General features: G+C 47.1%; 1 long non-coding RNA gene across 1 annotated transcript in view; it reads right to left on the bottom strand.

Moving 5' to 3' along the window:
* The window catches only part of LOC311579097, a 133,921-nt gene that overhangs the window by 109,996 nt on the left and 13,849 nt on the right, over positions 1–10,076 (bottom strand). The gene's annotated exons all lie outside the window — the stretch shown is intronic.

Below are 10,076 nucleotides of genomic sequence, written 5' to 3'. Positions count from 1 at the left end.
TTTATTTCTCTTTATTCTTCTTCTTCTTATTGTTTTTGGTTTTTCAAGACAGGGTCTCTCTGTGTAGCCTTGGCTGTCCTGGACTCACTTTGTAGACCAGGCTGGCCTCAAACTCACATCGCTCCACCAGCTTCTGCCTCCCAAATGCTGGGATTAAAGGCGTGCACCACCATGCCCAGCTGCACAGGCCTTTAATCTCAGCCAGGGCTACACAGGGAAACCCTGTGTCGGAAAAACCAAAACCAAAACAAAAAAAAAAAACCAAACCCAAAACAACAACAACAACAACAACAACAACAACAACAACAAATCAGGACACTGGCTTAGCACCTCACATCCCCAGACGCTCCTCTCCTGTTCCCACAGCTCCAGCACGGTCCTCTGTGTCAGCTGTCACTGCCTCTTCCCACCGGTGGCCGCTTCTCCAATTCCTAATAACAACACATAGGGCACAGAACTTTGGCAATCAATATGTGCTGACACCTAAAAAAAACTGGTCCGACTCCGGCTTTCCCATGGCCTTCCCCAGCTCTTGGGGAACTGTGCTGTGCTTTGCAGGGATTGCAGACACTCTCTTTTGGAGTTTGTGTTTTATCCTGTTCATTTAAGCCAATTGGTCAGTGCCCTGGGAGGCAGACAGCTCTCATGAAGTGTCCAGACCCGCCGGACAGTCCACTGAGACCCACGGACCCCTAGGGAGAGAATGGGGGGGACAAGAGACGCAAGGAACGGACAGCAAGTCAAAGAGTCTGATCAAGCTGACAAAATTTTATTTTTCTCAGGCTGCTTATAAGCACAAGGCAGAATGTTGGGTGGGGGCAGAAGGGGAGCTAGCGTGAGAGCGAGGTCAGCCCCCTGCTGCTGCATACTGCACAATGTTCCCTTCATGGTCAGGTAGCCCTGCGCTGGCAGTTTCCAAGAAGCGTGGGACAGCAGGACTGGAGCTAACCTAGGTGAAGCAGATCTCATTCTGGTTATTGAGGAAGCTGGAGACAGGAGGTCTCCTGGAGAGTTCTCCGAGAGGTCACCGGAAGGGAGGGGGCAGGAGAGGTTTTGTCAAGCAGAACACAGGGGGTCCAAATGGCCATATTTGCTGAAAGCGCCCCCATCAATGAAGTTCTGGGGCTGTTAATTCTACTCGGACATAACATTCCCTAGGTTCTGTTATTACTGAATCCCCTTCACCTCATGCCCCCAAAGAACCCATAAATACTTCTTCCTAGACAGCATTAAGTAGCATTTAAAAAAAAAAAAAAAAAAGAACCATAGCCGGCCGTGGTGGTGCACACCCGTAATCCCAGAACTCAGGGAGACAGAGGCAGGCAGATCTCTGTGATTTTGAGACCAGCCTGGTCTACAAAGCAAGTCCAGGGCAGCCAGGACTACACAGAGAAACCCTGTCTTGAAAAACCGAAGGGGAAAAAAAAAAGAAATAAAGAAAAGAAAGAGAATCATAATTCTCTTCTTGCTCAGCTGGTCAGGAAATTCTTGGCAGTTCTAAGTGCCCTGGAAATTTTCTTTAGGTTGTAGACCCTGCTAATCACTTCACCTCTAAGTTGGGCTTGTGTTTGAGTCATTGCATCATATGCTTTTAACCAGAAAGGAAAAAAACAAAACAAGAAACAAACAAAACAAACAACCAAAAAAAAAAATCCAAAAAACAAAAACCGAGGCGTAGTTGAACATGAGCAGCAGGGAGGTGGAAGGTGCAGTTGAAGTGTGATCTTACATCCCTGGATGGTCCTCCCCTGATCTTTCTCTAATACACAAGTGGACTCAAAGGCTGAGCACAGCCCTTGGGTTTTCAGTGGCATTTCCACCACTGAATCCTTGAGCTAGAATTGCAAGGAATACCATCCCTGTGGCAGGGTATTCCTGCCTGATGGCCCATCTTGGGCACGCACACTGAGAGACTCCGTACTCAGAATCAAGTCGTGGAACGATCTTGGCCTAAATTGATGACTGGCGATCCTGCCTCACCTAAGTCTCTTTAGAAAGGATGCTCTGCTGGAGATGTTGTGAAGGTGCCTGAGGCCGGGGCAGATGGGTAAGAGGTTTCTTTCCTAGTGGCACAAATGGTTTGAAAATGTTTAACTCATAGCAAGATAGCTTATTGAGCTGATGTTTTGAGATGGCTCCCTCTTTGGTGCGGGCTTCGCGGTGGAGGCAGCCTGGAGCTCCAGCAGACGGCTTCTTCATACCCACAGGGCTTCTCTGATTCACACCGAGGCTGAGGGGTGTGTGCCTGAAGGCTTTTCCTCATTCTTCACAGAAGAGTCTTCTGGGTGCGGTCTCTTCGGAACTCTTACCAAGGCTTCGTAGAGACCAAAGAGTCAACACGCCAGGAGGCAAACCCTGGAACCTTTCACCACAGACACAGGGCTTCTCACCAGTGTGAGCTCTCGTAAGGATCTGGGGTGAGAAGTCCAGGTGAGGGCTTTGCCACACTCACTCAGCCTTTAGAGAGCTTCTCCATAGCATGCTTGTGTCTATTAAGCCTTAACATCTTTGCCATAGCGATCCTGTTTATTGGCCTCTCCTGTGTGCTCTTGCCAGTCAATAGGAAGTTCTGAAAGAAACAGTTATGGGGGCTGGAGAGATGTCTTAATAGTTAAGAGCATGGTCTGCTCTTCCAAAGGACCAAGGTTCAATTCCCAGCACCCACATGGCAGCTCACAACTGTCTGTAACTCCAGTTCCAGGGGATCTGATGCCCTCTCACAGACATACATGTAGGCAGAAGACCAGTGTACATAAAATAAGATAAATGAAGCCGGGAGTGGTGGCACACGGCTTTAATCACAGCACTTGGTAGGCAGAGACAGGCAGATCACCGTGAGTTTGAAGCCAGCCTGGTCTACAAAGGTACTCCAGGACAGCCAAGGCTAACATAGAGAGACTCTGTCTTGAAAAGCCAAAATAAACAAATAAATAAATAAAATAAAATAAATAAATTAAAAAAGAAACAGTTAACAAAGTTATGGGGTTTCTTAGGTGTGTGAATTTTCTGATACATGAAAAGATGTTCTCCACCCTGTGGAAAGTTCTCTGCCCATGGAGCACTTAGAGATAATGTTCCTGGGGTTGGAGATTTAGCTCAGTGGTAGAGTGCTTGCCTCAGCTGTGAAGAGAGAGAGAGAGAGAGAGAGAGAGAGAGAGAGAGAGAGAGAGAGAGAGAGAGGAAGGGGGGAGAGAGAGAGAGAGGGAGAGAGAGAGAGAGAGAGAGAGAGAGAGAGAGAGAGAGAGAGGAAGGGGGGAGAGAGAGAGAGAGGGAGAGAGAGGGAGAGAGAGGGAGAGAGAGAGAGAGAGAGAGAGAGAGAGAGAGGAAGGGGGGAGAGAGAGAGAGAGGGAGAGAGAGGGAGAATGCTTCTATTTGGTATGGTGACATGGTATGGTGACATAGGGGAGAAAGTGTTATATATGTGGGTGTCTTCCTGTATGTATGTGAACCATGTGCATGCTTGGTGCTTGCAGAGGTCCGAAGAGGGAGTTGGTTCTCCTCGAACTGGAATTATGGGTAATTGTGAGCTGCCATGTTGGTACTTAGGACCAAAACTAGGTCCTCTGCAAGAGCAGCAAGTGCTCTGATCCTATGAGCCGTCTCCCCAGCCTCATCAGACTTTAAAATGTTAGGTTTACTTATACATATTTATTTTTCATTTCTGTGTCTGGGTGAATGTCCATGTATGTGAGTGCCCATGGAAGCCAGAAGAGGGAGGGCATCGGGCCCCCTGAAACTGGAGTTACAGAAAGTTGTACGCTGCCCAGTGTGTAGCCTGGGAGCTACTCGTGGGTCCTCAGGAAGAGCTGTGTGTGCTCTAAACCCCTGGCTCATTTCTCCATCCTCTTCAATCTGACTCTTGCAGAATAATATGGTAGAGTCTGATGTCTTTATTCCTTGTGTGTACACTCATTGCAACTCGGTCTCTGAGCCAGTCACCCTATTGGATCTGATGTTAGGAAGGTCAACAGTGACCTCCTCATTGCCAAAGACTTTGGCTCTCCTTCAGAGCTCCCTTCATAAGACACTCCACTAAACATCATCGACGAGTTGCTTTTCTTCCACCCTCTGCCGTGACACGCAGCTTCGTGCTCTTTGGAATCCTTTTGATCCTCTGCTCTGTCCCACAGCTGTCTGTGTCAAGGCTCCTTAGTCGGCCCTTGGCCCTTCCCGTCAGCGTCGGCTTCTAATGATCTCACCCCATCAAGGTCTTCACCGTGGCCAGCATTCAACATTTAACAAATAGGAGCTGTTACTGACCTTCACAGAGTTTACCAGATTGAAGATCCTGTACTAGAGATGTCAGGCATTGGCTCTCATGCTCATCCTCGTCCACAGTTTCGGCACTTGTACCACATTGGTCTGACTGAAGCAGGAGAATTCAGGCTAAGGAGAACCAGGCCTCAGTGAAAGTGGGGGCAGTACAATGGCTCAGCAGGTAAAGGTGTCTGCTGCCAAATCTGAGAACCTGAGATCAATCCAGAACCTGGAAGGAGAGAACTGACTTTTTTTTTTTTTTTTTTGGTTTTTCAAGACAAGGTTTCTTTATGTAGCCTTGGCTGTCCTGGACTCGCTTTGTAGACCAGACTGGCATCGAATGCACAAAGATCCGCCTGCCTCTGTCTCTCGAGTGCTGGGATTAAAGGCGTGCGCCACCACTGCCTGGCTGAGAACTTTCTCTTGAAAACTGTCCTCTGACCTCCTCCATGTGTGCCATGCATGGCACATGTATGTAAACACAGACGTGTGTGCACACAGAATACATATATAAATGGAGCAAAAATAGTAAAGCTAGTCAAAGTTCCTGTTCTGAGAGTGTGACCTTAGATTGTCATTAGGGATGTAGGCAGTTGTCTTAGATGCTGATAGACACATGTGATAGAAACTTATTTTCCAGTAAAACAAAAAACAGATTAATTTTTTTTATTATTGGCTTTGTTGTTGTTTGTTTTTGTGACAGGGTCTCACTATGTAGCCCTTGCTGGGTTAGAACTCACTATGTAGACCAGGATGGCCTTGAAGTCACAAAGATCCCTCTGTCTCCTGAGTGCTGGGATTAAAGGCATGTGCTACCGTTCCCAGCAAAAGCAGGCTTTTTGAATGACTAATGCAACTGATAGATGTGTAGACAGACTAACCTACTTATTTAAACAATTATGGCAAGTCATTAAAATCAGAAATAACTTGGAGGGGGGCATCCCCTGATGTCTGCTTCCTAGTCTGCTGAGTTGTGGGCAGGCAGCTGTTTCATGCTCCTACTGCCCGGCTGGTAAAATTATCTTTTTACTTTATTTAAAATTGTGTATTTATAGCTGGGTGTGGTGGCATGCGCCTTTAATCCTAGCACTCAGGAGGCAGAGGCAGGAGGATTGCTGTGAGTTTGAAGTCAGTCTGATCCACAAAGTGAGTCCAGGACAGCCAAGAAACCCTGTCTTGAACTCCTCCCCTCACATCTGTATTTGTTTGTTTTATGTGCATGGGTGTTTTACCTGCTTGTATGTCTGTGTACCTCTGCTCCCATGGAGACCATGGATACACACACACACACACACACACACACACACACACACACACACACACACACACACACAAACCAAAACTCACATAGAAAAAGATAATTTAAACTAGTCTTCGTTTGTCAAAGAAGTTGACACAATACTTTTCCAAAACACCCCAGGAACATACAACACTGTTGTCTGACTGATTCCAGATATTTATTTTACATTTTGTGTCTGTGTATGTAAAAGCGGGTCCAGTGGGAGCCTGAGGCTTGCTGGAGTTACAGGTGGCTAGGAGCTGCCTGATGTGGATGCTGAGAATCAGTCTCAGGCCCTCTGTAAAAGCAGTCTGTGCTTTTAACCAGAGTCACCTCTCTGGGCACTGTCTCAGTCTCTTTTTGTCACCCATTCAGAATGTGTTGGAGATTTGGTCTTCAGTGAGGCCATGTCGGAAGGTTGGGTCTTTAACAGGCGGGATCTAGTGAAAGGTCCTTAGGTCTATCAGAGGGGTGCGTCTTGAGTGGCTTATGGGACCCCTGTCACTCTCTGGCCTCCTCTTTTGAGATGTGTCTGAGTGTGGTTCCGGGACTCCTGGATTCGGGAACAAGAACGCTGGTCCAGTTGGGAGTGTGATGAATTTTTGGGGGGATGGGGGTGGCGAGGGGAGTAGTAACACTTAGAGCTGCCAGCTGTTCCCAAGGCATCAGGCCGGATCCTGGTTGCTGCCTGCCTTGGTTTCAGAGCCCTGAGCTCTTTGCCCTCCAAGCTGGACCAGAAAGACCGGCTCCCGCAGATGGGCACTGTAGCAGTGGGAGCCTGGCAAGCTCTAGAGGCTGTGGCAGATCTGCGGTGACTGCCTGGCCAGCAGTTGGGTCTTGGGGGGGGGGGGTCAAGCGATGAGTTTTTCAAGGAGGAGAGCCCTTCTTCCCCGCCCCCTCCGCCCCCGTGTTACAGCTCTGGATAAATAGCTAGGCTTAGACTTCCTTCAGTGAAGTAGATGGTCCTCGCTGCTTTACTTCATATGAAACAGGGACTTAGAGACCTTGGGCAGTGGGGAGGGGTTTTGAGGATGAATGCATCTCATTGGCTGGGACTTAGGACCCCGGAACCGCTCTGTTTAGTGGGGAAAGATAACAGGTGACAAGCTCATGTGCTACGGGTTGTGTCATGTGCTCCTGAGGCGGACACAGAAACTTGAGAGAAAATAGACACGGAGGCACAATCCTGACTAATTGTGTAAGGGGAAGCACACCTTAATACCAAGAGCAGACAAAGATATCCCCTTCTTTAAGAGATTTATTTAAAGCCAGGCATGGTGGCTCAAGCTTTTAATCCCAGCACTTGGGGAGGCAGAGGCAGGTGGAGTGCTGGGAGTTTGAGGTCAGCCTTGTCTACAAAGCGAGTCCAGGACAGCCAAGGCTACACAGAGAAACCTTGTCTCCAAAAAACAAAAGATTAAAAAAAAAATGTATATGAATGTTTTGTCTGGAGGTACATATGTTCCTATGGGAGCCAGCAGAGGGAGTCCGCACCCTCGGAACTGCAGTTACCCAAGGTTGTGAACCACCACATAAGCCCTTGGACACAGACCTGGGTCCTCTGAAGAACAAGTTGCAGGGGACCACGGAATTGGCCTGGCCCAGCTGCCTTGAGAGGCATCATAGGTTTGCCAGGTTACAGTCCATGGCTGCTGCGGTGCTGTCCAGTCCATGACTGCCTTCCAGTTCCTGAGAGACCAACGCACTCCCTCAGGCAGTGAAGTGTTCTCTGTGGTTCTCTTAGCAGTCAAGGATGCATGGGAGCGTGACTGGACAACTGGTCCTGGAAATTTATCCTGTGTACCCTGTATAGCTTGCAAAGGTCATTGTGTCCTGGCAACTACAGCCATATTGCCATTATAATCTGTTTCTAGTAAAGGTATAAAAAGTCTGACTGCTCTCAATAAAATGGTCACAGCCTCCATCTTGCTGTGGCCCCTCCACCCCAAGCCTGGTTTCATTGAGGCCATGTCAGGAGCCCAGTAAGTAAGCTAGGGCATTTACAACAAATGCTCTTAACCAATGGGCCACCTCTCCAGTACCCAGAGAAAGATATTTTAAGGATGAATCAGTAAAATAAGTATCTCTCACAAACATGCATACTGAAATGCTCAAAAATTATAGCCCAAACACTTATAAAAATGATTACACCTCCTGACCATGTGGTATTTATTTATACCTGCTACGACACAGTAAGGATAAAAGCACATGTTCACTCCAGGACCCCAGGCCGTGGAGTGGTGCTCCCACAGTTCAAGCGGTTACATAGATTATCTAATGCAGATGATGCCACAGACAATCCAGAGGTGATCCAGGCTGATCTAGCCGCCCGCAGACAAGTCAGAGGCTGATCTTCTAGGCGAGGTCCAGTTGACCGTGCTAACCACCACAGATGCTAATAATCTGATAACGGAGATAGATCAGAAGGCACTTCCTACAATCACAGCGGATACAGTAAGGCCAAGGGACGACACAGGCGTGTCACAAGGAAGTCAAGACACATTTTATGTTCTTATTTATTAGATTCCTAGAAAATTGCCGGTTTACAGCAGGAGAAAGGCCACAGACAAGAAATTTAGGCTTTGAACATGGCTTATTAGGACTTTAACTTTTTTTCTGAAATAGCTCTGTTGTCATGGTGCATGCTTTTAAGCACGTGCGCTCAGGAGGTAAAGGCAGGTAGATCTCTTTATGCTGGCGGCTAGTCTGAGGTACATACTGAGATCTTGTCTCAAAAACTAACAAACAAAAGTCTAAATCAGCTGTACTAACAATAGCCTGGGAGGATTAAGATACCAAGTTAGTGTGACTACCACCTTCAGCGAAGGCTAGGTTTAAGCACATGAGTAAAACTAGTAAAAGGAGAGTGTATAATGAGACAATTCATAAATCTCTAACCTTGTGTCAAGTTTTTAAAAGAATGAATAGCAGCTGGAAAGATGGCTCAATGGTTAAGAGCAAATATTGCATTTGCAGAGATCCAAAGTTTGATTTTCAGCACCCAACTCATGTTGAACAACTTGACCCACTGCCAGCTCCAGGAGGTCTGATGCCACCTTTGGCCTGAGGGCACGTGCAGGCATGTGCACACTCCACCCCCACATACACACCTACACATGCACACAAGTAAAAATAAAATAAATTGCCAGGTGGTGGTGGTGGAACATACCTTTAATCCACTTGGAAGGCAGAGGCAGGGAGATCTTTATGAATTCAAGGCAGGCCTGGTATAGAGAGTGAGTTCTAGGACAGGCAAGGCTACATACACGGACCCTGTCTTGAAAATAAATAAAATAAAATAAATTGAGGGTGGAAATGTGGCTCTGTGGTTAGGAGCACTTCCTGTTCTTCCAGAGGATCTGAGTTCAGTTCCTAGACTCACACTGAGTAGCTCACAAAATCCTTGCATTCTGGCTCCAGGGGACCAAACACCCCTTCTGGCCCTCACGGGCCGCTGCACTCATATGTTGCACAAACAGAGAAGCAGGCACACACTTACAAAAAAAAAAAAATCCCTAAAGAAATAAGTGAAACTACAATTAAACAAGAGTATGGCGAGGAGACATAGCATAGGGTAGAAGTTTGTTTCAGTGGCTTTAGGCAATGAGTCTTTCGGCTTGCTCTGAACTTTTTGGATTAGGAATTTTCTTGAATGAACTATTCATAAAAAACTCTAACGACCCTCAATTCAGGATTCACATTCAAGTTCTTTTCCTTTAGAGATCCCAGTCTACATCACTTGGCCCCAGCACTTTGGGCTGGGGCACCACAGTGCACCAAGGTGGGAGCTCGTGCTGAAGGGACTGTTCAGTTCACGGCCGGGATGGGAAGAGACAAAAACGGGATCAGGGTTCCACGGTCCCCAGGAAGGGCATACCCTCAGCGACCTAACATTTTTTCCCATTAGGTCTCACTTCCAGAGCAATTATAAACAGGGTTTTAATTAAAAGGCTACCTATCCTTCAATAAAAATTACTAATGATAAGAATAGTGATGAGGCGGGCGTGGTGGCGCACGCCTTTAATCCCAGCACTCAGGAGGCAGAGGCAGGTCTATCGCTGTGAGTTCGAGGCCAGCCTGGTCTACAAAGCGAGTCCAGGACAGCCAAGGCTACACAGAGAGAGACCCTGTCTCGAAAAACAAAACAAAAAAGGATAGTGATGAGGCAGGTGGTATGGTGCACGCAGGTGGATCTCTGAGTTCCAGGCCAGCCTGGTGTACAGATTGAGTTACAGGACAAACAGGACCACACAGAGAAATCCTGCCTTGAAAATCTAAAAAAAAAAAAAAAAAAAAAAAAAAAGAAAAGAAAAAGAAAAAAAAAAAGAAAAGTAATGCTGACATTAAAAAACTTTTTTTTTTACATTAGACATTTGAATTTATTTGTTTGTTTTTTGAGACAGGGTTTCTCTGTGTACCCTCGCCTGTCTGTCCTGGACTCACTTTGTAGACCAGGCTGGCCTCGAACTCAGAGATCCACCTGCCTCTGCCTTCCTGCTTGCTGCGATTATAGGCGCGCGCGCGCCTTTTTAATTTATTT

The sequence above is a fragment of the Acomys minous genome (genome assembly GCF_964271855.1).
Source record: "Acomys minous genome assembly, chromosome: 2".
Classification (NCBI taxonomy): domain Eukaryota; kingdom Metazoa; phylum Chordata; class Mammalia; order Rodentia; family Muridae; genus Acomys; species Acomys minous.
This window is presented reverse-complemented; position numbering and strand designations above follow the sequence as displayed.